Below are 27,495 nucleotides of genomic sequence, written 5' to 3'. Positions count from 1 at the left end.
CTGAGAATAAACATAGCATAGCTGCACAAAGGTTTTGCTCTACGCTGAGGGTGGAGTCCATGGGTGGAGAATCCCACTGTGACATCACAAGGAAAGCGCATTTGAAATTGAGCATTTTTCTCTGTATTGTAAGACTTATGACCACCAAAGGACTGGATGGGTATATTCCACATTTTATGGTTTGGTAGACACTCAGGTTACCCAAATAAATGGAAGGAAGTAAGACGACGAGAACGCTGTTTTTCCCCTCAGCCGAACGTTTGTCCACATTTTCGTCAGTCTTTATTGTTCTCTGTTTTAAGTTGTCGTTCTGGTCTTCAGTGTTCTTGTTTCCTGCATCTGTGTTTCCCTCCTGTCTTGATTACCCTGATTGTCCTCACCTGTCTTATTACTCTCACCTGTGTCTGATTACCCCATGTCTATTTAGTCTGTGTTTTTCTTACCCTCTTGTTGGTTCATTGTCTTTTGGTCTGTGCTACTAGTTGGATGTTGCCCCGTGTTCTATGGTCCCTTGATTTTACTTTGTTTTTCTTCTTGTGGATTTTGGACATTTTAGATTGTTTGAGTGAGTTTGTTTTTGGCTTTTGTTAAAATAAATCACAACTTTTGTTTATCCTGCAATAAGGTCCTCCCTCCCGGTTTTCTGCCCGTAACATGTGACACAGTTGATCTCTAGTTGTTCTTCAAACCCATCAAAGTTCTGGAAAGCTGTGAATTTAAACAAAAATAAATCCTCCCCATCTATCCCTTCTTACGTAACTTAATATGATGGCCAAAAAAATAAAAGCTCCGAAATTTGCAGTGTTTTTAACATTAACTTTGCTGCTTCTGGGAGTCAGTTTGAAACATTGTACTCCAGAAAAACCATCAATAGTCATCATATTCCCACCTTTAACCAATTCCCTAAATTTTCTATACAAGCCTTCTCCTCCTCTGTTGTAATGGAGGCCCTCCACTCTTTAGACTTTAAGGCTGGTTCACACGGCAGGATAATTAGGCCGATTTTGGCCCCGATTCTCCCCTTCCAATAATCTTAAGGGACGCCCCGATCATCATAAAATAATCTTATAAAATAATCCTGCCGTGTGTAGTTTGTTAAGACTGCTCTCGTCTGATTGGAACGACGTCAGGACAGCTCCGATCTCAAATCTGGGATATTCAATATGTTGGATTGTTTTGGCCTGAGTTCTCATTGTGTGTGGTTTCCCCCCGAGGGGAAAATGTGACACGTAACCAATCAGAAAGCGAGGTGACGAAGTGGCGAGGACACACCGGAAGCAAAACAACAACAACTCACCTCCATATCATCATGTAACAAGTACAGCTCATCCTCCCATTGTCTCCACTCATTTGACCAACGCCTCTACTTTTTCTTTTTTTTTTAGTTAAACACAGCGCAAACAATCCCTATCACATCCTCTTCATCCGTTTCTTGACTCTGGAATCACGTTTGATCTCAAGAGGTTTTGGGAGATTTCCAGTCTGATTGGGGGCTGTTCGCAAGTGTAATTGGTTCTTGTGTGTGGTGTGTTGATGTTGCCGTGTCGCCGCACACAACACACTGTACGACCAAAACTGTTAAACCTCAGATTATTTATCACGATGTGGGTGGTCTCTAAGGAAATCGGTCGACAATTTAAAAACCCTGCTGTGTAAACTGGGCATTTGAAAAGCAAAGGGAGAAGATAATCGAGAACCATACATTTTAAAACTATGTGCCCCTGTAATCACTGAACCAATTACTTATCTTTTTAATCTCTCAATTTCTTCTGGAGTTGTCCCTCAGGTCTGGAAGTCAGCTCACATTGTCTCCCTACATAAGGTTCGTGACAAAAATGAACTTAATAACTAGCGGCTGATTTCAAAAGTACCTGGTCTCTCTAAAATCCTGGAGTCATTTGTCAACAAACAACTGAAATAATTCCTTTCAAGAAATTAAGTCCTCACCAATCTGGCTTCAGAGAAAAACACAGCAACTACCATATCAGCAACTATGGTACCTTAGTCATGAATAACATTGTCTGTAATTGACATTGACAGTATTGAGGGAAATACTGTTCTGCCCTCTTTGTTGATTTAACCAAAGCTTTCGACACTGTTGATCACAACATACTCCTGCAGAGGCTATATGATGATGGTTGATGATGATGATGACAGCTTGTCATGCAAATGGTTCAAGAATTATCTGTCCAATAGATTGCAATGTGTGACTATACAATCGGAGCGCTCTGAATACTTACCGTTATCCAAAGGGGTTCCGCAAGGTTCGGTACTGGGTCCTGTGTTGTTCTCAATCTACATCAATAATATTGTATCCATACTCACAAATTGTAATGCCCATCTTAACACTGATGACACAGTTCTGTATTGTTTTGCAGAGACTGCACATGCACATGCACAGCAATGGAATCCTTACAAGAAGCACTTAACAAATTACAAAATGCCCTCTATGACTTAAAACTACTACTGAATGCAGACAAAAGTAAATGCATGTTCTTCTCATGAGCCAGACATATCCCAGACACTGACTTACAATATTGGAAGGGTACTACAATATAAATGTCTTGGCTTCTGGCTTGATCAATCCTTTTCATTAAAGTATCACATTGACTCATTAATTACTAATTTACAACGGAAAATGGAATACTTGTACAGAAACAAAGGAAACTTCCCTCTAGGATGTAGAAAACGGGTAATTAAAGCCATCTTCCTGTCTGTTCTGGCCTACAGAGACATCATTTATAGACATGCTTCTGCTTTCACCCTAAAATTATTAGACCCAGTTTATCATTCCGCCCTCAGATTTATTGCTGGTGACAAATACTCCACTCATCATTGCATCCTGTACGACAAAGTTGGTTGGCCTTCACTAACAGTCAGACGTGACAAGCATTGGCATGTATTTATTTATAAAGCATTTACAGGTAACTGCCAGCATACATCACTTCCCTTCTCACCTGGGCTGATAATCATTATGTAACAAGATCAACTGACTGGTTAATGCTCAACGTCCCACGACTGAACGCTAACACTGGGAAAACAGCCTTTACCTTTTATGCTGCACACTGTACAAAACACAGTGGAACTCAATGCAATGGTTATAGGTTAATTAAAAAACATAATCACAAATGATTGTCCCCAAGACTTCAAATGTTATTAACTGTCTGTTTTGCTGCTTATTATTCCTGTTTCATACTCTTTGTATTTGTTTTTATTGTTTTGTTCTATTGTTTTATCTTTTAACTGTACTCTCGGCATCATTGTAAACGAGGGCCTGCCCTCAATGATTCCTCGAGAATAAATAAAGGTAAATGAAATGAATAAAATGTTCAAAAACACTGTCTGAGGGGATTTTTTTTTATAGTCTGTCCCCTTTAAGGCAAAAAGGGACAGAGGCATTAATGATGCAATATCAAGTCTTCGATGAAGCTGTTGTCATAAAATGTGTTATCCTGGATGTGCAAACCACCTTTAAAGAAATGGACCTGACCCCTACATTTGATGAAACACATCACACGATGCTCTGAGGATCAGAGTGAGCAACACATGAACTCATCCTGCAGAGAGGCAGAGCAGATGTAACAGAAGAGAGAAGAAGCAATGACCTTGAAAACTTAACTGCCAATGACCTCGATCTCTCGTGTCCACTTTCTGTCGCACTCGTTCCTTCCTTTCCCAAATTTATGTCTCAGGTGTTCACAGTAGCGCATTTTTTATTAGCCAGGCCAAATTGGCCGTGAATTTTTTCCCCATGGAGATCGGATTCAGCCAGCCAATATGAGAAAACTCAATTCTGCACATTGAGTAAGCTTCGCTGGCACTTTTTTTTTTTTTTTGCTTCTGTTCCGTTCTTTTTCCCACGAACACACGAGTGTGGACATGACACACAGGGTGTGTGAAATATGAAAAGCTTATTCCAGGGAAACCCATCTGATATCTGTTTCAGTCATTACCATAATAATTGGCACTCCACTGCACAGAGTAAGAGTCAGGCAGACTGGAATAGAATAATAACTATAGAGGAGAAAGGAGGGGGCACACTGCAAAAATATCAATCATAGCAAGTCTCATTCACTCAGACAATCGTTTTATCCCCCAAAACCAGAGACAATGTTGTTCCAGCGGGCTGCAGTCAAAGAATTGATTTCAATAATGCTGAATTGTTGATAAGTGTCAACATTTTCAAATATTGATGAGTAATGAATGACCAGATGGAGTAATAATGATTATTGTTTTAGATTACATTTGTCAAAGAAGATTTTTGAAACAAAAGAAATGAGCATACAGTCATAGTATGTCTCTCTTGTATAAAGAAAATGCACATTTATGGCTCAATGGTGGTTATATTATCTTGGTATTATTTTTGCAGCATGACAAGAGATGGGCGGTTAATGCCAATAAGCATCTGTTGAGCACAGCCCGTGATGCGATGTTTCAAGTTGCTTCTGCTTCTCCAGTTGACAGCCAAATGAATCTCAGCGCCGCTGAGATTTTTCAGCTGTCACGTTGTATAAAACATTTCATCACAGTGCATCGTGTGAGGATGTTTCTTTTTTTTTTTTTTTCCCTTTCCACACAAAAAAAGGGGCTGCTATGTTTCTTTGGTTTTGAATTTGCTACAAGCCTGCAGCGGTGATGTGTGGATTGTTTCAATCAATCTTTATTTGTATAGCGTCAATTCATAACAAGTGTTACCTTATCTTGAAATTTGTGCTCTTTTTAGGATTTCAAAGTCTTCACAATACAGTTGTTTTTTCACAAAGACAAATGATGAATGGCAAATGGAATTGAGCGATAGGGATGGTCTGTGAATGAAGTATAATTATTTTGCAGTAGTTCATGTTGTATAGTGAAATATGCATGTTTAAGGGGTTGTGCATTATGTCATTGTACAATTTGGCGAATGCAATTATAGGTTGTCTTCCAATGGTGTTTTAACTGATTATTTCAGTGAATATTTTTTTCGTGGTTGTTGAATTTGGGTTCAATTTTCAAGTTCGTATATTTGCATTTGTTAAGTCCATCCATCCATCCATCCATTTTCTACCGCTTATCCGGGGCCGGGTCGCGGGGGCAGCAGTCTAAGCAGAGACACCCAGACTTCAGTCACCCCAGACACCTCCTCCAGCTCTTCCGGTGGGACCCCAAGGCGTTCCCAAGCCAGCCGAGAGACATAGTCTCTCCAGCGTGTCCTGGGTCTACCCCGAGGCCTCCTCCCGGAGGGACATGTCCGGAATACCTCCCTAGGGAGGCGTCCAGGGGGCATCCGGACCAGATGCCCGAACCACCTCAACTGACTCCTCTCGATGTGAAGGAGTAACGGCTCTACTCCGAGCTCCTCCCTGGTGACCGAGCTCCTCACCCTATCTCTAGGGGTGCGCCCAGCCACCCTACGGAGGAAGCCCATTTCGGCCGCTTGTATCCGAGCATTTGTTAAGTCCGACAACAAAATTGAGCAATAGTCCTTAAACGTGGATATATAAATTCATTTTACAACTTGAACTACTGCAAATGAATTATACTTCATACATGGACCAGGGATTTTCTAGTCTTCTGACTCCTCAAAGCACTTTTACACTGAAGGTCACGCCTACCCTTTCACATCCATTGCAGTCATCCCATCACATCAAAAACATATGCTGCAGGAGCTGGGGATTGAACCCCCGACCTTTAAATTGAGAGACGGCCTCTCAGATGGTTCCTCTAGGAGGACTTCAAACCTCCAAGTCCTATTTATTTGAATTTTAATTATAATTAAAAAATGTTTTTTTAAAGGCAGCTCTGGAGAAAGCCTCTTATAAATAAAATTAATAAGAGTATGAGTCCTTCACATATCACATATTTTTCGTTAAAAGCACTCGAAAGGTCATAATATCTATGATCACACCTGCAGCTGTCTATTAAGTTACAGAATTGTTTGACCTGCCCTATGAGTCACTTTTTGACCTCTTTGTTGCAAAAGTAAAGGTGAACACTTTGCTGTGCCAGAGGAACTTTAGTTTGAACAAGGCCCTCGGACTCCAACTAGCCTCTAGTTCCTTTACACCAAGCCCTTATAACCACCTGAGAGAGACTGTACTACATGGATTCATCAGTCAGACACCTGGCAGCAGAAGCAGCAACATGTCAGCTGTAGTGTCGGTCATCAATTCAGCAGCTATATTGAGATACTGTTTATGTGTGGGACAGGTTCCAATCAGTTTCATCATTGGTGAAGTAGCTGGCGTGGCAGTAGCTCAGTCCATAGGGACTTCGGTTGGGAACCGGAGGGTCGCCATGTGATTCAGAGTGTGAACCAGAATTTCCCCCTCAGGGATTAATAAAGTTTATAAAATAAATAATAATAAATAAAGTAATCGAACAGAGTACCACAGTACCAGCCAGGGAACCTTGATGGTGAGTCATGTTAAGCTGAGACAGCCAATTGATTTATTGTGTTTGTCAGAGTAAATTTGGACTTTTAGAATACATGTAATTATGTTAGTCTATCAAATTTCTCAATGTCAAACTAACAAACGAATAACTAATACTAATGTGGTTGGGAGTCCTTTCTCTCTTGCATGTACAGTATACACCTCAATCAACGCCAAACCAGTCGAGGTGTTCAGCATATGCTCCACTGTTCCCTCGCCAGACTTTGACCTGGAAGCCAAAGCCCATGAATGCATATAAGGAAGCCAGTAAATTCCAAAGTATCAACATGCCAAGTGCTTGAATGTACGAAATGTTCAGAAGTTGTTCATGTTTTCACAAGGTTTGTTTTTGTGACATACGGCCTGTTTAAAGCTTGACAATTTGTTCATTAATTGTTGTTGTGTGACTTAATAGGTATACTGACAAAAGGTCCAACAGTAACTATGAGAAAGAAGGCATATTGCCACCTGGTGTGGTGGAGTCAGAAATGTGTCTTTCAATAAATTGATTCTCCTTTTATCCTGAAAAAATGACTGGTTCACTATGAAGGCCTAATCAAGCTATAACCATAACTCCACTTAACTGAGCAAGTTAGCTAATCAAGCTTTTGTCAATGATGAGTTACTTTTTCCAAATCTTTATTACGGTCCTGTCCCTATTCAGTACTGATACATGTTATATTAAAATTTTGGTCACTGAGCAGCATATGGAGTTCTGGACAGCACAGTGCACAGGGCTTTAAGGCTCCCCCCATACACACCCACACCCTGCTGAGAGAGTAAAGAGTGGAAAGACAAAAAGATGAGCTGTCTGCTGGCTTCTTCCAAGGTCAGGGATGAGGGGCGTGTATGACTCACAGAAATAGTTCATAAATCATTTAATGGGAGAAGAGATTAGAGAGGCCAATAACTGCAAGCAGGTTTGTGACTGTCTAGATGCTACAGGAGCAACAAGTACATATCAAATTAGCATAGCCAAACTCATTTAAGGGGAAATGTAATTACTGGCTGATTTACACAAACTGACTGATACAAAAATATGAACTCAGCGAAAAAAACAAAAGAAACTAATTTAGGAATGTTTATACTGAGGGGATTGTGTAGGTTACTGTGTGCATTGAACATTTTTTGATAATGAGTTTATGTTTATTAGAGTGTCTGTTCAGTATAGATGTGAACAGAAATGGAATCTCCAATGATGCAACTGAGCAGATGGGGGGGAAAAAACTGAAGGTTAGTGTGCATAAAAAAGGTGACAGCTGACAACTAAGAAATGACATGATGTGCAATGTTGACAACAGGATTATCGCAACAGAGACAGAAGTTATTATAAGGTAGATGTGAAATCCTCGGTCAGATGATCGAGAGTCTATAGGAAAATAAGACAGCCTCAATGACTGACTGTATCAAATCACATATAAGAATCATCTCATCATGTTGTCACCCACTGATTTTGATGAAGCCACATAATTGCTGGTATGGTTGTCTCCATCGTTATCCACAGACCAAATCTTCACATTACTACAACATACTTTTTGACTTTTATCACAGCCTAGTCATTGACTTGCCTTGGAGAAAACCTCAAGGAGGCATTTCTTGTAGTGAAGGTTTGTCCCATCTCATTAGGGGGGTGCTGTACTCTCCCAACAGTAACACTTTCTTATTTTAAGAGGAAACAAAGTAGTCCAGTTAGACTCATATTTCTGACAAAATTAAGTTTTTATACTGATTACTGGTGCCTTATTCGCATATGAGCATCGTTTCTATGAGACAGGTTTGGCAGGAAAAGGAACTGCCTGAAGGCTGTTGGTCCATTCAGTGAAGGATGCAGGCCAGAATGGATGATCGCCAGGGGCTGGAAGACAGCCAGTACACCTTTGATTTACTCATTCAGATGCATCTGACAGCTGCATCATGTTTTTTGTCATCAGGTTTGCCTTACAGGATAATAACCTCGTATTTTTGGCCACTCTCACCACATTCTCTCCCAGCCTGAAAGAAATAGATCCTAGAGGTGTTAATAACTGAGAGATTGAATTGTGCTATCGTTTGCTGTGTCTCCTAATGGGGCTTCTTTTTTTTTTTTCTTGTTCCCTCTCTCTGTATGCCTCCTTCAACTCTATCTCTTTCCTCCTCCTCCATGTTTGGTTGCTAATTTTGCACAGTTAGTTTTATTCAAATTCATCATTAGAGGCTCACAGTCGCACTAGTCACACCTTCCCTTCTTCTTCAATTCCTCGATTTAGCTTGACCTTCCCAAAGCTCTGTCTCGCCAATATGTCTCATTACTGCACCATGGGGGCGCTGACACACACACACACACACACACACACACACACACATATGATCACACAAAGAGACACACACACGCACACACACACACGCAGATCACTGATAATTGGAGAAAGCACAAGAATCCAGAAAGGCACACACAAGAAACATGGCTCCACAGCTCTATCACGCATAGAGACATGCACACACTCAAATAGCCAGAAAAAAACCCAAAAAACACAATATTTGCATAAACACAGTATCATGTTTTTCAAACTTATTGAAGGAGTAATGAGAGTATTTTCTCTTCATGTTACCATAAATCTCCTTGCAATATCTCACATTACTCCTGAAGTTCTCTCTTAGATTAAGTTAACAAATAGATTTTTTCCATTTATTTAGGGAGGGGTTTTATATTCAAATAAGAGGTTTTTATATTCTTAATAACAATGTCATATTTCATGTCATGAGAGCTTTGCTTACTGTGTTAAGTCTCTGCTTTGAAAAAAATCTTTCCACTGATGATCTACTGATAAAGCTACAGGGACTGCACAGCCTGGCAGGTTGAGCAAAGGTTAAGGCATGCGATGCAATGTCATTCTTCACATCTGGTGGAAAAGAAAAAAAAAAAAGTGAGAAACTTTGATCTGTTCTCACTAAGTTTATCTCTACCTGTCGTCATTCAGGGAAATTACACCAATCTAAGTAATTTCAGTCACCCATTTTGCACAACAGCAATCTTCAGTTCTTGGTTAACAAGTGTTGAAGGGTAATGATACAGTTCTTTGTTTTGGCTTGGTGGTCTCAAATCATTCTGCTCCCAAAAACATTTCACTTCACATGCTACCTCTTTTGCTTCTCTTTTTTTCCCCTTTAGTCTTCAAATACAAACTGCAACAAAAACTTAGGGTGCAATGAGTACACACCAGTCTTCTCACATCCATTTCATGCAACAGTGGCCATGCAGGCCCAGGGGCAATGTTTCCATCCTTGTGAAGGCCTCCTCTTCACCCAACCTAGTGAGAGACAGTGGAAGGTAAATCTGTTCTCAATATTTGCTGAGAAAAAAAAACAACAGGTTTGTTATTTTCCAAAGGATTCTTCTTTGTGAGTTCCTCTAGTATTAGGACTAAATCTCTGAAAAATCCCAACAATCGCTTGAAAAATGTGCATCCTAATCCGACTCTTTCTTTAATGTAAGGCGACTTTGGTTCATCTTTTCTCACATGTCACAGTCCAGAGACTTTTGCAGATGCACCCTGGGTGTCTGTTGGCGACCTAGGGGAGATACAAAAGCACAGAGACAGCTAATCGAATGTTATCCTTATCATGGACGTACAGAGCTGAAGATGAAATATGTCAGAATGCTTCCAAAGCATATACACTTTGATGTGGGCATATCAGGAACCCTCAGGGTATGTGTGTATATGTGTGTGTGTGTGTGTGAGTGTGGGTGTCTGTTCTTGTCAGAGCAAGAGCTCATGTTCACACGATGATAAATTGTCTCTTGTGCAGACAGCGTGTTCATGCACTGTCAGTCATTTGTCTTCTGTACACTGCTGTCTGTTACTTACACACTCATTTACACACACCCATTGGTAAGTTACTGGACAGTCTTGACAGTTTTGCGTGAATGTAAGTCACTATACTGAAATGGCTTTATTGACCATAGGCCCAAGGACACAGTAGACTTCGTCATCGAAACCAAATAGCTTAACGAATGGCTCCCCTCCTCCACATTTCAACCTTAGTCGTCCCCTCTCCCTTCTGCTCCCCACCACTCATGATCTCCTTCCATCTCATATACTCCTTCTCATCTTGATCCTCCATCCTCCTCTTAATCTCCTCAATCTCTCTATAATCTGCTGCTCTTCTGGAAAGTCCTACGTAAGTGAACGGGAAAGAGGGGAGGAATGAAAAATCGAAGAGCTGTGAGGCGTCTGTAACTCCCATGAGAACAAACTTACACGCACAGACACACACTTACAACACACTGTGTACTCTAAATTTAAAGTAAAACCCATTGTTGTGTTGAAAGCAGCATGCCATGTATCTGTCAGGTAAGTAAGCTTGGATAAATGTGTGTATCTATGGTCAAACCTTACAATGGAAGCAGTGTTATTGTGTAAGCAAAAGCACATTATTGAATACAAATGTCTTCTTACGAAGCTCCAGCGTGAGTTCAGTCAATTCAATTCTTTTCCGCTGACATTCTTGAGCTGTCAGTTTTCAGCTGTCATTTCTGGGGCTGTCTTTTGGTAATCAACTGTCTTGTCAGCGGTAGTCCGCTAACCAATTGCGTGGCGTTTCTACTTCATTGCCGGCCTATCATCATTCTGCTCCCCTTTTAAATAAGATTCATTCTCTAAAGTTTGCAATTTAATTTTAGAGGATGTTGTTGAAAATATTCCAAAATACACATTACAGATGTGTTACACATTAAGGCATTGACATTGACTCCACAGTATTATACAGAAGCTATTGGTCCAAATAAGACCCTTGCTGTGTGCCAATTGGTGCTTTATCCATTGCACTGTTTTGCAGCTGTGTCTTCATGTTACCATTAGTGCAGCTATTCCAAACTTAATGCAACTTTTGGCCAGGTGGGAAATGGGGCAGGGTTGAGAACATAAAGTGCAAAGGATTAAAGTATCTCTCAGTAGAGCACCATGAAAGCCTTGACACATGGTCCAAACCTTTCAGCCCTTCTTCAAAAGTGGCTAATTCTGGGCAGCAAAAAAACAACCTCTACCTTCAGACATTGTTTAAAACCACGTTGTTTTAATAGATAGAATAGAATGCCTATGTTGTCATTATACAAATTGTACAACGAGATTACTTGGCTTCACCTTAAAGTGCACACAGCTAAAAAAAAAAAAAAAAAAAAACAACAACAAGAAGCGTATGGGTCAAAAAGAAAAAAGAGTGACCCTAGTTAGTGTTGGGTGTGGCAGACGGGCAGAGACGCTTGGTGATTTAGATGATACCAGAAATATCAGCAACAGTTGGGAGCTAAAAACTGAGAAGAGGAGAAAAATGATGGTAGGAGGCTGGATAGAGTGAATTGGCTGCATAATGGTTTAAGGAGGTCAATAGCTGATGAATATTTATTATTTTCTAAATTGAAGAAGGTCATGAGGGTGTTACAGTGGGTTGTGAAGTACTGTCATATTCGGTCAAAGATGCCTTTCAAAAGAAAAAGAGCATTCGACCTGCAGGTTAGCAACAGCCTTTCCAAATGTACAGATATATCAGTGTTGAATTCAGACTTTTATATATATATATATATATATATATATATATATATATATATATAAACTTTGGACAATAAGCTTGAAACTCTGAAGTCCTAGAATAAAAAGGTTGTTTAGCTATAATATGATATCATGTAGTCCAATAATGAGCATGCGTTCCTGAGCAGGAACACAAAGTAAAACTAAGGTTAATGATAATGTGAGTAGTATGGTAAAAGTAGCAGAAAAACATGATGATGGTATTGATGAAAAGTTAGGTCATCAAAGTGTTGATCATTCATCCTGAGGTTGAAGGTGATAAGAATGCTTGGACCACTGACTGTATAAAAAGATGGACAACTTAACAGCAATTATTTCTCCAAAACCCCCCCCCCCCAAAAAACATTTCCTCATAAGTTATCATGGCATTCGATGCCATAACAAGGTAAAGGTGTAAAATGTAACAGTATTAACTTACCCCATTCATAAATATTCACATGCCACCGGTGTAGCAGAAGGAGCAATTTAGGGATTCGGGTCTTACCCAAGGACACTTGTTGATGCAAAATCTGGGGAATGAACTTCCGTTATTTCGGTTGAGAGAGGACCAAATCTACCACTGATCCACAGCCACGCAAAGTGACACCTAATGGGTGTGAAAAGTCTCAGGAAGTAATATTTTTTTTCTCCTGAGACGTGACATTTTTGCAGGTTTACCGTCAAACAAAGCAAGTTATTTTCTGCTACATTCGCAGAGACCTTCTTGGTGACCACCAGGACACACAGATCAATAAACTGTGACATTTTAATTTTGTTTTTCTGTCAGGTAGAAATCTCGGCAAACTGTCCAAGGCAATAATTTGTAGAGGGGAGATGTTTTTGTTTTGGAAAATAACTTGAAGGCAGCAAATACACACAAAAAATGTATCTGTCAAATTTTCCGAATTCCTTTAATGGATTTAGTGTGGCAGGTTCTTTAATTAGCTGACTTTAAATCACATAAAACTTGGAGGTCAGAGGATTTCAAACATCAATTCCTGTCTCTTAATTGATGGTGACAAGACTCAAATAAACATGGCTGCAGTGACTTCAGCTGACTGAAAACAGTTCAGGCATATGAGCTGTCAGCTGGTCAACATTCTGAGTATTATTCTTAAGTTCATTGCAATGGAAAACTTTGTTTGAATCTGTGAGCTATAATTATTAGTCACTGTTGGAGAGTCACATAGAGTTGGTCTCCGCTTAATTTGAGCCTGTCTACTCCTGAAAATGTTCATCTGCAGCTCCTCTGAGATTCTGATAAGGGCCTGTGGTTTAACTAAGGTAGAAAGGAGTGAAAGTGTTATATTTTAAATATGCAAGTATGTAGAGGTGGGGTGTCATGAGAATGGTCTACAGAGAAAAGGATTGTTTTGGAGAGAATCAAATTAGGCAAGGATAAGTGCTATTCGGGGAAAGGTCCAGTTAGCTAGTGCTGTCAAAAATCAAGGGATCAAAATGAGGGTGGGGCTAAGTGTTGAGAAATTTACTTTTTTGCCTACAGGCCACTGTGACTCATGGATTTAAAAAAATCTGGTTTTGGGTATAAGTTTAATTTGAAGACAATAGAGAGCTTGGAAAGGCAGAATTAACTGATTTGCTTCAGTTCAGTATCCAACACAGAGGGTTTGAATGAAACGTGTGAGGAGCTCTGCAGTCTTTCGAGGCTGGGTGTCATTTCAAACTAGGAAATGTCACCAAAATAAGCATCCACCAATCACCAATTGTGTGTTTAGATCCAGTTGCGAATAAAATAATTGAGGTTAGGTGGCATTGGCACTGGCCCAATCAGTACAAAACAAACTTTTAACTGATGGCACATTTCGTCTTGCTGGTAGACAGCCGTGGTTAGCTTCACCATCCACATACCAGGGAAAGGGGGCTGGCCAGCTACAGCAACAACTAAGTCTAAGAGGCCAGTGAAGACTGCTACGGCCTGTAAATTATTTTGGCTTACCTGCCATTGGCAGATAGATCAAAAAGTTAGTTTAGACCTTGCCTGGTGGTGAAGAATGGATGGACCTTGGGCTCCCTAAATAAAGCTAATTAGAATAAGCTGACTTAGGGAAATTGACTGACTGTGTGCTGCTTAACTTTTTCTTTTCTTTTTTCACTTGATGGTGATGGTTCAAGTCTGGTGCAGAGGATTTCAATTTATGAAACAAGAAATGGGAAAGAGAGTCAAAGCTGGAGCTTTAATGACCTAGAGAACATTGGTGCTGGTAGTATGGGTGAGAAAGCATAAAGAAAATGCACTGATCAGCCATGACATTATGAACAAGTTAAGTGCACATGTAGATTGGAGTCTGACCTATGTGGTGCAATAAACTTTAATGAAAAGTAAACTCTGGTTCTGTAAGAAAACAGTGCCTCAAAGGCTCCAATAAAGGGAACATCAGTTACAGAACTGGTCGACGAAGCAATGGAAGAAGGTAGGAACAAGACAACTTAACTTGCCCTGCGCAACCCACAGATCTCAATATCCTATTGAGCATCTGTGGGATGTGTTGGACAACCAAGTCCAATCGATGGAGGCCCAATTTTAAAATTTGAGAAGAAAAAAAATGAGATCGCTAATACTGTGGGGTTAGCATTATTAAATGCTTATTTCCAGCCACGGGAGAAGAGAGCGACAGCTGATACTGAACATGTCGGTTTCTTCGTCGCTCCAGAAGTAAGAAGTTCTCGTCGTCGTCATCATGTTTGTTTTGGTTTTGCTTGTCAGTTACTTGGCTGAATCCACGCATTCACAGTTGTTGGCAGCTGTCAGAAACTGGGCTAAGGCGTATACATGCTACAGTACCCCGTTTTCTATCAGAGTTCACCAGGTTACATGCACAAATACAAAAACGGGATAATTAAAACCCCAATCATAACTGAGATACTCAAGTCCATGTAAACACACTCAGTGATTTAGAAACATTCTGAGAGCAACTCTGAGCAAGGAAGAGACAGAATGGTTAATCTGAATTAAACTGAGAAAAAAAGTCAAACAGAATTCTCGTCAGACATTGTGTAATTATAAACACATTGAAGTTAGAATCTGCGTGATCATTTGCAGGATATACTTTAAAAGTATTTAGCTTAAAAGATGTTTGAAATCACACACCCACATCTTCAGCTTCTTCACCTGCTGATCGTTACTGCAACAGGTAAAGAGGCTTAATTAGTGATTGGACGCACCTGTGGAGCTGACCACATGAAGACAAACTCAACATGTACGTCTCACTCCGCACTGAAAAAAAGTCAGTGATGGATTGAAAAGTCTGCACAAATCATTTGTGTATGTTCCACCCAACGATGAGTCAAAAATACTCCTCATGTAGTGTTTGAAGAAATTTCCGTATTTTCTCCTCAGGTTGAGAAACACCTGTTAGAAGTCGTCCTCACTACTCCCTAACAGTTACACCTTAGGAGCTCTTTTAAGGGCTTGGACACTTTGTGAGTAACTTTCATCTTTACAAGAATCTATTCTTAACTTTGAGGGAAATTCTTAGAAAATGACCTGATTCAAAAGATTTTGTCTCTAGGAGCAACTCTTCGTGAATACGGGCCCAGTAGCTCACAGTAAATGTGTGTACCTTCCCTCTTTCAGATGCATGACCCCTGCTCTTATAGTATGAATGGTGCCCATCTGTTTTTCATGTAGCCCACGATAAAATAGAAAAATAGTTCAAACAGATTATTCATCTGTCTAACTGAGACAATCATATAGTGACATGTAAATACCACATTTCTGATTCCAAACTTCCAGATATGATGCACATGGAATTACAGGAATCAACAGTAGTCTTTAGCTTTTTGAAAATCTCTTAAATGTCTTCCAACCACACTGCTAAAGCTTCTTTGGTTCCTTTTTTGTTTTTCTTTGTTTTTTTTTTTTTTCGCTGTTTACTTGAGGGAGCCACTCATAAACCTACTACACCTCTTAGTCTGTTTACAGGTATGGTCTTCATAAAGATGATTTTGCACATATTAACCACAAGATTTCCACAAGAGGAAACAGCATATGACCTATTATGCTATCAATAGTGTTAGTCCAGGCTAAACAGATGTTCTACTTCATAGAGATTTGATTTCTATCGATTTTTCCATCACACTGTGCCTGTTGTCAAACACATTTTTCCAAACGTCACAGTCTTACTTTAATGACATTTGTGTCAATGCCATGAGAATTATTCCTGATGTTAATGCCCATTAACCCACGAATGCCAATGAGGAAATTGCATCAACCTGCTGTTAGTGACACAGCTGTCACCATTAACAAGATTTAACCTGTCAACCGTTCTTTGCTTTTTTTTTCTTCTTTATCATTGTGGTTGCACATGGCACATAACACCAGGTGAACCTCGACTGTGTTCAATTCATGTTTTACAATGACAATTGATTTAACTGTAATAGTTTATTGACCATGATTGTGTCGTATTGACTGAGCATACACGCTTCAGGAGCTCATATTGTCTTAGAGAAAATGGATTTCTCAGGTGTGAAATCACGCTGCAGCTTAAACCCAGAGCATCGTGAGTTTCAAGGGTGTCGTAGGGCGAGAAAGACAAAGTGTTTTCTCCTAAAAAAAAAAAAAAAAAAAGAAGAAGAGTTGGAGGGAGGGATAAGTCAGCCACCTGAGAGAGGAGAGGAGATTGTCATTCAGCATGCGTGTGATGACTGTCAGGCAGTTCTCCTCCACTGCAGCTTTGATGCAAACATACGCTCTTCTTCCTCTTCTCCCTGCTGTGTCACCCTCTCCCCCTTCTTCCTCGCCACTTCTCTTTCCTTTCCTTTTCTCCTCATTCTTCCTTCCCTGCGGTTTTTTCTCTCTGCATGCTCTCTGCCCTTCCACCTCTGTGTTTCCCCCATATTTCGTCTTCCCTCAATCCTCTCAGCAGAGATGAGTGGGTGGAGTGAAGCATTGTGCCCTGGAGATTGATGTACCATCCGCTTTTCAAATGGGCCAGACCTTGTGTGCATGTGTGTGTGTACTAGCCTCTTTCTGAGCCTATGATGCAACAAGAAAAATGGACATTTCCTTTTATCATGGCTTGAATAAATGATCTGTGTTATCAGTTCATCATTGCAGTCCTACAAATATAGAAATCTCACTTAGAAAATGACAGCTTATTTTCTGTTTTTGCAGCTTTCCCTTATTGTCCTCCTCTTACATTTAAACCATTTTTTCTTTTCTTTTTCTCTTTCGAATTTTCTTTATTTTTCCTCCTCGCTGTCTCCCTCATGACTAGTCCTCTTCTCCTCTTATTCCTTTCTATGTCAGCTCAGAGAGAAATATATCCCTTTCCTCTCGCTAAATTTTCACAGATCTTCTCACTACCCTGCCTTCCTCTCCTCCCCTCCTCCTCTTTGGCCATTTTTAGACAGTAAATCCCTTCCTCTCCTTCAGTACATCTCTGTGAGTGTGCATCTATAAGTGTGTGTGTTTTGAGGCATTTTAAGGGATGCACTCAAACAAGCGCAAATACAAATATTCAGCAATATGCCACCAATATGTCACCTTCACCTCTGAACTTTGATGCTGTAAATTCCATGTGGCAGAATACGATACTTTCATTACCCATCATTTTACATTCATTTTCATTTTACTGGCATTTCTGGAGAAGGGGAAATGGAAGGCAAGGATACAGACTCTTGCATCGTCAACCGCAGTGATGCATCGCTGGTCAAATCAATATAGTGTCTGAATTAATGAATGGAAATGTGACAGTTTGGTGAACACGTGTGGCACATTGTTTTCACCTAATGAACACATTTGCGGCGCTGTGATTGGGGTAATGTGGTTTGTTAACTGTGGTTTCCTAAAGAGTGAGGGTGTTTCAAAATGTTTTCTGGGTCGAGATGTCGATTTTAAAGGGCCAAAACGGAGTGGTTGTAGGACCCATACTGACAGACAGCCAATACATCCAACATTAAGGATTAACTATGGTAGATTAAATTAAAAATACACACTAGAGAAACAAGCAACTCCTGGATGAACATGTTAAAATAAAACAGAAAATGTAATGATTCACTCTTAATAATAATAATAATAATAATGATACATTTTATTAATGGACGCCTTTCATGACACTCAAGGTCACCTTCCAGGAGTGTAAAAACAATAAAACAGGAAATCAATCAACTACATAAAAACAAAACAGCAACAATGAGGAATGTGTGGCCATACAGAATGGGCTAATCTCAAAAGGTGAGTTTTGAAGGTTGGGAAGAGAGTTAATGTCACGGATGGACTGTGGGAGAGAGCTACACAGACGGAGAGCTGTACTGCTGCAGTCGCAATACCCCTTTGATGAAAGGCGGGAAGTTGTGTTGTGAGGTGCACAGAGGAGGCAGAACGGAGGTGTGAAGGTGATTTGTAAAGGTATTGAGTTGCGAGATTATGGAGAGCCTTGAAGGTGAGGAGATTTTTAAAATCCATGCAGTATTTGACAAGGAGCCTGTGGAGTTGTTGGACAGGATTGATGTGGTCTGTGGAAAGGGGTTCGGGTGATGACCTGGGCAGCTGAGTTCTGAACCAGTTGAAGTTTATGGAGTAGCTTGAGAAGTCGACCGGAGAGGAGAGAGGTGCAATAGTATTTACGGGAGGGGAACAAGGTATTGATAAGGATGGCAGTGTTGTTGGGTGTGAGAGAGCAGGTGGATATATGGTGACCGAGTGATGTTATTGGTGTTTGTTAATTCTTTGTTGTTGTGATTACCTCTTTTACTTTTTGTCCAGTGTACACTTGTCTTTCTCTGTTTTCTGTGTATATTTGTGTTGATAATCCTTAGTTGAGTCCACCCAAATGTATCATGTCTATAGTCTTTCTTTGGGCCTCTGTTTCCCTCCAGTGTGAATGCCCTCATTGTCTTCACCTGTGTCATTAGTCTCACCTGTGTTTGATTACCCTGGTGTCTATTTAATCTCTGTGTTTCTTGCGTTCTGTGTCAGTTCATACCAAGCAGTTTATGGTTTCTCTTTCCTTTGCCTTTCTCTCCTGTTTGTTTCAGAAATATATTTGCTTGACTGCATTAGGATCCTCTGTTTTTCAGAGTTTAAAAAAATGCACAACAAAAACAAACGCTAATTGAAAGTGGAGTAGAACTTGGACGGAAACATTAAAAACTCTATTTGAATATCTAATGGAGGGCAAAGGGAGCACTGTTTTGCATCACTGTGTGTAGCACGTCCAGTCTGTTATGAAGTCAAGCCCCTCTATTATACGCACCATTCGGATTGTAGGAACACACTGCACCACACTTTAGACTTTAAACCAACTTTTAGGTGGTCTAAGGTTCAGTGTTTCAGTGCCTACACAATCTGACAGTAGATAGCAGATCTTCTATCTGTGCTGTATACATGTAGGACCTACTGCTCAGTAGGCACGCTCAGTTGGTTGATTTGAGTTTCTACTTGGTCTGATGGAAGTGTGGAAGTGGTATCTTTAACCCACCTCATGATATTGATGCTCCAAATCAAATGTGATGTGCACAATGGATCATCAAATAATACTAAACTAAACCTGGCATGCAAACAATTTAACAACTTAACATTAAAGGCACATCCTCATTCATTTTTTTGCTTGTTTTGTTTGGAGGCTTACATGAAGTGACATATTTAATTTCGCAAAGCATTTTAGGTGTTATTATACAACAAATTTCCTGAAAGCATGCATTCAAACAACACTGCTTAAAACCAAAAAGTTAGCATCCATGCTAACTTGTCTAACTTGTCTACTGAGGTGGACCCTAAATATGTCTACTGAAAGCCCCTTATGAAAAGTCCACACTGCATACTGTGGCTATATATATATATTATTTTGAAATAAGGCTACAGAATTGATCAAATTCAGATTTTTTTTCTTTTTAATACACTCACAATACCCTATAAAGAAAACGTGATAAAAGTTTTTAAAGATTTCTTACCATTTTATAAAAAATATAAAACTGAAACGTCACATGTACATAAGTATTCACACCCATTGCTATGACACTCAATACTGAGCTCAGATGCAACCACTGGTTGTTAAGATGTTTCTACAACTTGACTGGAGCACACCTGTGGTAAATTCTACTGATTTAACTTGATTTGGAAAGGGACACGCCTTTCTATTTAAGGCCCCACAGCTGACAGTGATTGTCAGAGCAGAAACCAAGCAATGAGGTCCAAGGAACTGTCTGTAGACCTTTGACACAGAGTTATATCAAGGCACAAATCTGGCGAAGGATTCAAAAAAATTGGAGCAGCACTGAAGGTCCAGAAGAGCACAGTAGCCTCCGTCACTCGGAAATGGAAAAAGTTCAAAACCACCAGGACTCTTCCCAGAGCTGGCTGCCCGTCCAAACTAAGCAATTGGGGAAGAAGAGCCTTGGTCAGGGCGGTGACCAAAAATCCAATGGTCACTCTGACAGAGTTTCAGCATTACTCTGAGCAAATGGGAGAACCTTCCAGAAGGACAACCATCAGTGCAGCGCTTCACCAATCAGGCCTTTATAGAAGAATGGCCAGACGAAAGCCTCTCTTCAGTAAAAGGCGCACGACAGCCCCCTTGGAGTTTGCCAAAAGGCGTAAATGTCCCTCCAACAAGATTCTATGTTCTGATGTAGGTGCCTCAACAAAGTACTAAATAAAGGGTAGAAATACTTATGTACATGTGATATTTTCGTGTTTTATTTTTAATGAAATGGCAAAAAAAATCCTAAACTTTTTTTCACTTTGTCATTATGGGGTATTGCAAGTGGATTGAGAAAAAATAAGAATTTGCTCAATTTTGGAATGAGGCTTTAACATTACAAAATGTAGAAAAAGGGGTTGAATACTTTCTGAATGCACTGTAGAATGGCAACTGCGTCAGGTGGCGAAGAGAAAAGAGACCTGCATTGGGCACCAAGACACTTTGAACTCTTTGTCATTATTCTTAAAACAAAATGGAATAACAAGCCACTGAGAGATAAAACTACCGTAAATTCCGGACTATAAGCCGCTACTTTTTTCTCACACTTCGAGCACTGCGGCTTCTACTCCGGTGCGGCTAATGCATGGATTTTTCTTGGGGGACAATGAGCTTCTGCCGCAAAAACATTTGACTTCGTCACGTCGGATCTTAATATCAGTCATTTTGCGCTTCATGCACGCACCCTCATCATGGAAAACACACAGAGAAATACATATGATGCAGCTTTCAAGTTAAAGGCGATCGAGCTGGCTGTCAAAGAAGCTAACAGAGCTGCTGCACGTTAAGATGACACTGACAGCGACAACAGAGACTGAGGAAGTGAGTGATGAAGTCATTCTGAGGCAGTGAATGGATGGACTTTTTCTTGTGAAATATATTACGGTCATCTTTTTCATCAGCCGTGTTACAGACACCGTCGGCTAGGCTTCGTATTGTAACGGTTCATGTTGTAAAGTCAGTAGTTGATAATGTGTTCATAATTCCGATTATGTGGAGAGTCAGTGAATGCACCAGCGAGAACGTGTTGAGTGGCTGTATGAGAGAACGCTGGGGGAGAGAGTTGGATTGTTACGGCAAGTTATGTGTTGCTCTCTGCTGTAAACGGCGTGGTCACGGCCGACAGTGATCGGGTTATTAAGTTATTATTTGTTATTATTCGTCGTCCTTTAACGTCCGTACGGACGCTACAGTATTTGCGGATGTTACCGGTAGCCTACGTCTGTGTAAATAGCTCTTGTTATAGCGTGGACACCTGCGGCTTATAATCAAGTGCGGCTTATATATGTACAAATACATTTATTTACTTATTTTTAGCCGGTGCGGCTTATATCCAGGTGCGCTCAATAGTACGGAATTTACGGTAGTACTATTCATGCTGAAGCTATTGAGATAAAGTGAGTTTTTCCCCCCTAGAACATCATGTGAGCTGGTGTAGAAAAGGATTGCTGTAATTATGTTTCAACACAGTCAGTCTCAGACTGTCTGGCAAATCAGGCAAGTGACAGATGGGCTGGTTTACCCCGAATGCCGCCAGGGCATGACCAGTGAAGAGGTGAATAACAGTTTTGGAAATACCTGCCAGCTGCAGTCCACTTCATGTTGGAAAAGCTCATCTGATAAAAATTCCTAAATAATTAGGAAGCAACCTTTTCCATATCAGTTCAATTCCTATAAGTCCCCTAAGTTCAGTAGATAGAGACTTGACTTATTAAAGAGACTGTTTGTGATTCTAAAGCAGAAAATAAATGCTTTTAAGATGTTAGCAGATGTTAGCTCACTGTGGTTTTACCATTCTGCGCTTCTTTTACATAAGACTGTAGGCTCTCTTCATAAGATGCACAAACTAACAACTAGTCCCTAGCACCACACATGCACAAGTTTCAGATTACACAATCCACACACCAAGCAATACTACAGTTCTGTTGGGCAGTGGGCCCACCAAAGAACAAACCCCCAGAGAGGCAAACAAGGTGACAAACAAACACATCGGGAACGACCCGCGTCCAACATTCTAATTGCAAATAGATATCAACATACATTGATCTCAGTTCCATCACTATAAAGTCCACTTTGTAGTGCATAAAGTCACAATACATGCCACATACAGTTAGATTTCCGTTTGTGTCTCTGGCGGCCTCACTTCAACCAAACAAATCAATCTGGCAACACAATTACAGACATCAAATAGTCTATAATTACAGACAGATTAAATGAGATGCATTTCCAACAGTGGGACAAGAATCCAATTATAAACGATGCAGGGCAATTTTTTTGTCCAGTGATGTGAGAAGCACAGTTTTTTTGGTTTTGGACACAATGTGAAATCTGTTTACTGGTCTGAAGAGATCTTGACCTTTAAGTTGTGACTTCAGTTATTGCACAGAGAGGCGGCTTATTGCAGGTAACACCACTCCTTCATCCGGATGTCTCTCTACAGTCAGCTCAATGATACATATATATGACTGCTATTACCGTAAATTCCGTACCATTGAGCGCACCTGGATATAAGCCGCACCGGCTAAAAATAAGTAAATAAATGTATTTGTACATATACTCAACAAAAATATAAACGCAACACTTTTGTTTTTGCTCCCATTTGTCATGAGATGGACTCAAAGATCTAAAATTCATTCCAGATACACAATATTACCATTTCTCTCAAACATTGTTCATAAATCTGTCTAAATGTGTGATAGTGAGCACTTTTGCTTTGCTGAGACAATCCATCCCACCTCACAGGTGTGCCACATCAAGATGCTCATCAGACACCATGATTAGTGCACAGGTGTACCTTAGACTGTCCACAATAAAAGGCCACTCTGAAATGTGCAGTTTTGTCTCACAGCAAAATGCCACAGATGGCGCAAGCATTGAGGGAGCGTGCAATTGGCATGCTGACAGCAGGAATGTCAACCAGATCTGTTGCTCGGGCATTGAATGTTCATTTCTCCACCATAAGCCGTCTCCAAAGGCGTTTCAGAGAATATGGCAGTACATCCAACCGGCCTCACAACCGCAGACCACGTGTAACCACACCAGCCCAGGACCTCCACATCCAGCAGGTTCACCTCCAAGATCGTCTGAGACCAGCTACTCAGACAGCTGCTGAAACAATTGGTTTGCATAACCAAAGAATTTCTGCACAAACTGTCAGAAACCGTCTCAGGGAAGCTCAACTGCATGCTCGTCGTCCTCATCGGGGTCTTAACCTGACTCCAGATCGTCGCCGTAACAGACTTGAGTGGGCAAATGCTCACATTCGATGGCGTCTGGCACGTTGGAGAGGTGTTCTCTTCACGGATGAATCTCGGTTTACATTGTTCAGGGCAGATGGCAGACAGCGTGTGTGGCGTCGTGTGGGTGAGCGCTTTGCTGATGTCAATGTTGTGGATCGAGTGGCCCATGGTGGTGGGGTTATGGTATGGGCAGGCATCTGTTATGGACGAAGAACACAGGTGCATTTTATTGATGGCATTTTGAATGCACAGAGATACCGTGATGAGATCCTGAGGCCCATTGTTGTGCCATACATCCATGAACATCACCTCATGTTTCAGCAAGATAATGCACGGCCCCATGTTGCAAGGATCTGTACACAATTCTTGGAAGCTGAAAATGTCCCAGTTCTTGCATGGCCAGCATACTCACCGGACATGTCACCCATTGAGCATGTTTGGGATGTGCTTGACCGGCGTATACGACAGCGCGTACCAGTTCCCACTAATATCCAGCAACTTCGCACAGCCATTGAAGAGGAGTGGACCAACATTCCACAGGCCACAATTGACAATCTGATAAACTCTATGCGAAGAAGATGTGTTGCACTGCATGAGGCAAATGGTGGTCACACCAGATACTGACTGGTTCTGAGTCCCCAGACCCTCAATAAAGCAAAAACTGCACATTTCAGGGTGGCCTTTTATTGTGGACAGTCTAAGGTACACCTATGCACTAATCATGGTGTCTGATGAGCATCTTGATGTGGCACACCTGTGAGGTGGGATGGATTGTCTCAGCAAAGCAAAAGTGCTCACTATCACACATTTAGACAGATTTATGAACAATGTTTGAGAGAAATGGTAATATTGTGTATCTGGAATGAATTTTAGATCTTTGAGTCCATCTCATGACAAATGGGAGCAAAAACAAAAGTGTTGCGTTTATATTTTTGTTGAGTGTATATAAGCCGCACTTGATTATAAGCCGCAGGTGTCCACGCTATAACAAGAGCTATTTACACAGACGTAGGCTACCGGTAACATCCGCAAATACTGTAGCGTCCGTACGGACGTTAAAAGACGACGAATAATAACAAATAATAACTTAATAACCCGATCACTGTCGGCCGTGACCACGCCGTTTACAGCAGAGAGCAACACATAACTTGCCGTAACAATCCAACTCTCTCCCCCAGCGTTCTCTCATACAGCCACTCAACACGTTCTCGCTGGTGCATTCACTGACTCTCCACATAATCGGAATTATGAACACATTATCAACTACTGACTTTACAACATGAACCGTTACAATACGAAGCCTAGCCGACGGTGTCTGTAACACGGCTGATGAAAAAGATGACCGTAATATATTTCACAAGAAAAAGTCCATCCATTCACTGCCTCAGAATGACTTCATTACTCACTTCCTCAGTCTCTGTTGTCGCTGTCAGTGTCATCTTAACGTGCAGTAGCTCTGTTAGCTTCTTTGACAGCCAGGTCGATCGCCTTTAACTTGAAAGCTGCATCATATGTATTTCTCTGTGTGTTTTCCATGATGAGGGTGCGTGCATGAAGCGCAAAATGACTGATATTAAGATCCGACGTGACGAAGTCAAATGTTTTTGCGGCAGAAGCTCATTGTCCCCCAAGAAAAATCCATGCATTAGCCGCACCGGAGTAGAAGCCGCAGTGCTCGAAGTGTGAGAAAAAAGTAGCGGCTTATAGTCCGGAATTTACGGTACATGCGTTGTTTATTTTCTTTTATATGCATCATGTTGAACATGATCAGTCACACATTTAGTTATCATAACCTAATAGGTTGCTACAACGCTATCTGCAGTGAACACGATGTCAGACAAAAACCTATATGATACTCCTTGCATGCAACATACCTGCCTGCATAAAAAGTCCTGGTGTAGGTTATAGCCACCCAATGTACGTAACAATGACCAAACTAAACACAGCAAGTTCTCTGAGTTACCCGTAGTCTGTAATATTAATGGATGAAGCGATGCTTACTAGTCGCACTTTGCGTTGTGGCACACATGCAAGACGCTGGTTATGTTAGCTGGTTAGCTGGCTAGCTACCATGAAAAGAAATCATGGGCTGACTTGCAGCTGTAATGGGGTCAAATGTTCTATCGATACAAGTTTATTTGTCAAATGATGGACACCACTCACAAACATAGAGAAGTTAATAAACCTATGAATCAACACATGAGCGAGAGGGGCTTTCAACGCTCTGCTGGTGTTACGGTACCTGTTAATTGACTATTTTAAGCCAAATGCCTCTGTGGCTGTTGACAAAAATGTTGCAAATATTTCATTATTAACTTCCTATCAAATACATTTTAATTTTATTTTGATAAATAAGGGGGGGGGGAGTACAAAAAGGCATTTGTGAGTTGTTGCTGCTGTGTATTATCATTGCTGCTACTGCTTATGCCATTACCACTGGAGTGTGATGAGTCAACCAGCTTTTTTTTTCTGGTTACTGTGTTGATTGTATTCACACTGGAGGCAGTAGCTCAGTCTCTAGGGAGTTGGTTATGAAATTTACATGGCGCACAGGCTGAAAACAGAGGGCAGAAATTCCCTACAAAAAAAACAGAAAATTCAAGGTTTAATTACAAAAATAAAACATGTTCAATTAACTGAGCTCTAGAATTAAATGACACTGGCCCAGCAGTCATCCTCAGTACACAGCAAGCAGAGCTTGAGGAACAAAACAACAGTGTGGACAATAATCATCTACCCTGCTTATCCTGACCCAGGGTCACCCACAGCTCTCCAGAGAAAAGAAAGAGAAAGTATTTTCCAGTTTCTTTGACCCGAACCTGATCAAAGTCCTGAATATGGCTTGAAGCTTGTGAGCAATAAGACCTCTGCTAAAGTTGGGACCAGACCAGTTAACTGAGCTTTAGTTAACTTGCCATTAGTGTAGGAAATCCTTGAAGTTACATCACATCAGAAAGTGAGACCTAGCCTTTATTTTATCTGATGCATTGTACTATAACCTATGAAAAAAGTTCCTTTCGGTAGCAACACTGCAGTGGTGTGACAAAACTGTGGAAGGATCATCGGAGAAATTACTTACCTTTGTTCTGAGAAAATATAAGGTGAAGTTCATGTCCTCTTAAGACTGAAAAAGACTGACAAACTCATCGTTCAGTGATTGATATGTGTTTCCTTAGGTTGAGTTGTTGTTCCAAACTTCAGATTTTCATGTGGCCCAAACATGAGCTACAAAAGTTTGTCTTTCAACTCTGCTAAGTGGCAGGTCTTATGACGGGCAATGGCATATATATTTTGACCCAGTCAACCCAGCTTGTGTGGATATGGGACACTATGGGGGACATGTGGACTTACACCTTCGATAAAGCAACAGAGCCACGATCCAGTGAGGGCATTTCAAGAGCTATGGCTTTGAAATTTTGATGGTTTGCAACTGCTGTTGGAGTAGGTATTTTATCTTGAGTGGGATGAAGGGATCCCCGATCTGTAACATCTTCAGATGTAGTAACATAGGCATTACAGGGGCGAGCACTGTGTGTTTGTTAATGTCTGACTGTGAGTGCTTCTGCAACGTCAAAATGCAATGTGAACTCACAGACGGGGACAATATGAATGCACAAAGGTGGAAGGACGGCTGAGCTTAATGACGGCACATTTGCAGAAATGCAAAGGGCTCATGTCTGCAGTAACGTCTGTTCTGTCATGTTCAAACTTCTTCCCCTTTTTTGTTAAGGTGATGCCTGTGTTTCTGCGTGTGTCTTCGTCCAACCATCAGGAGTCTTGACAAGGTCCATGTATCACTTAGCCCTGGGCTGTCAGGCCTTACCCATAAACCACTGCTGCCTGGAAGATTAATGGTTGT

General features: G+C 40.8%; 1 protein-coding gene and 1 long non-coding RNA gene across 2 annotated transcripts in view; one reads left to right on the top strand and one right to left on the bottom strand.

Moving 5' to 3' along the window:
- Positions 1–14,868, bottom strand: part of LOC306832807 — a 159,943-nt gene extending 145,075 nt beyond the window's left edge. The window contains exon 1 of the long non-coding RNA XR_013780264.1: positions 14,834–14,868. This is a non-coding gene — a long non-coding RNA (uncharacterized lncRNA). The remainder of the gene's footprint in view (positions 1–14,833) is intronic.
- Positions 1–27,495, top strand: part of LOC306832794 (E3 ubiquitin-protein ligase SH3RF3-like) — a 294,881-nt gene that overhangs the window by 178,627 nt on the left and 88,759 nt on the right. The gene's annotated exons all lie outside the window — the stretch shown is intronic.

The sequence above is a fragment of the Symphodus melops genome, assembly GCF_947650265.1.
Source record: "Symphodus melops genome assembly, chromosome: 12".
NCBI lineage: Eukaryota > Metazoa > Chordata > Actinopteri > Labriformes > Labridae > Symphodus > Symphodus melops.
Note: the sequence above shows the minus strand (reverse complement) of the source record. Positions and strands in the feature narration are given on the sequence as shown.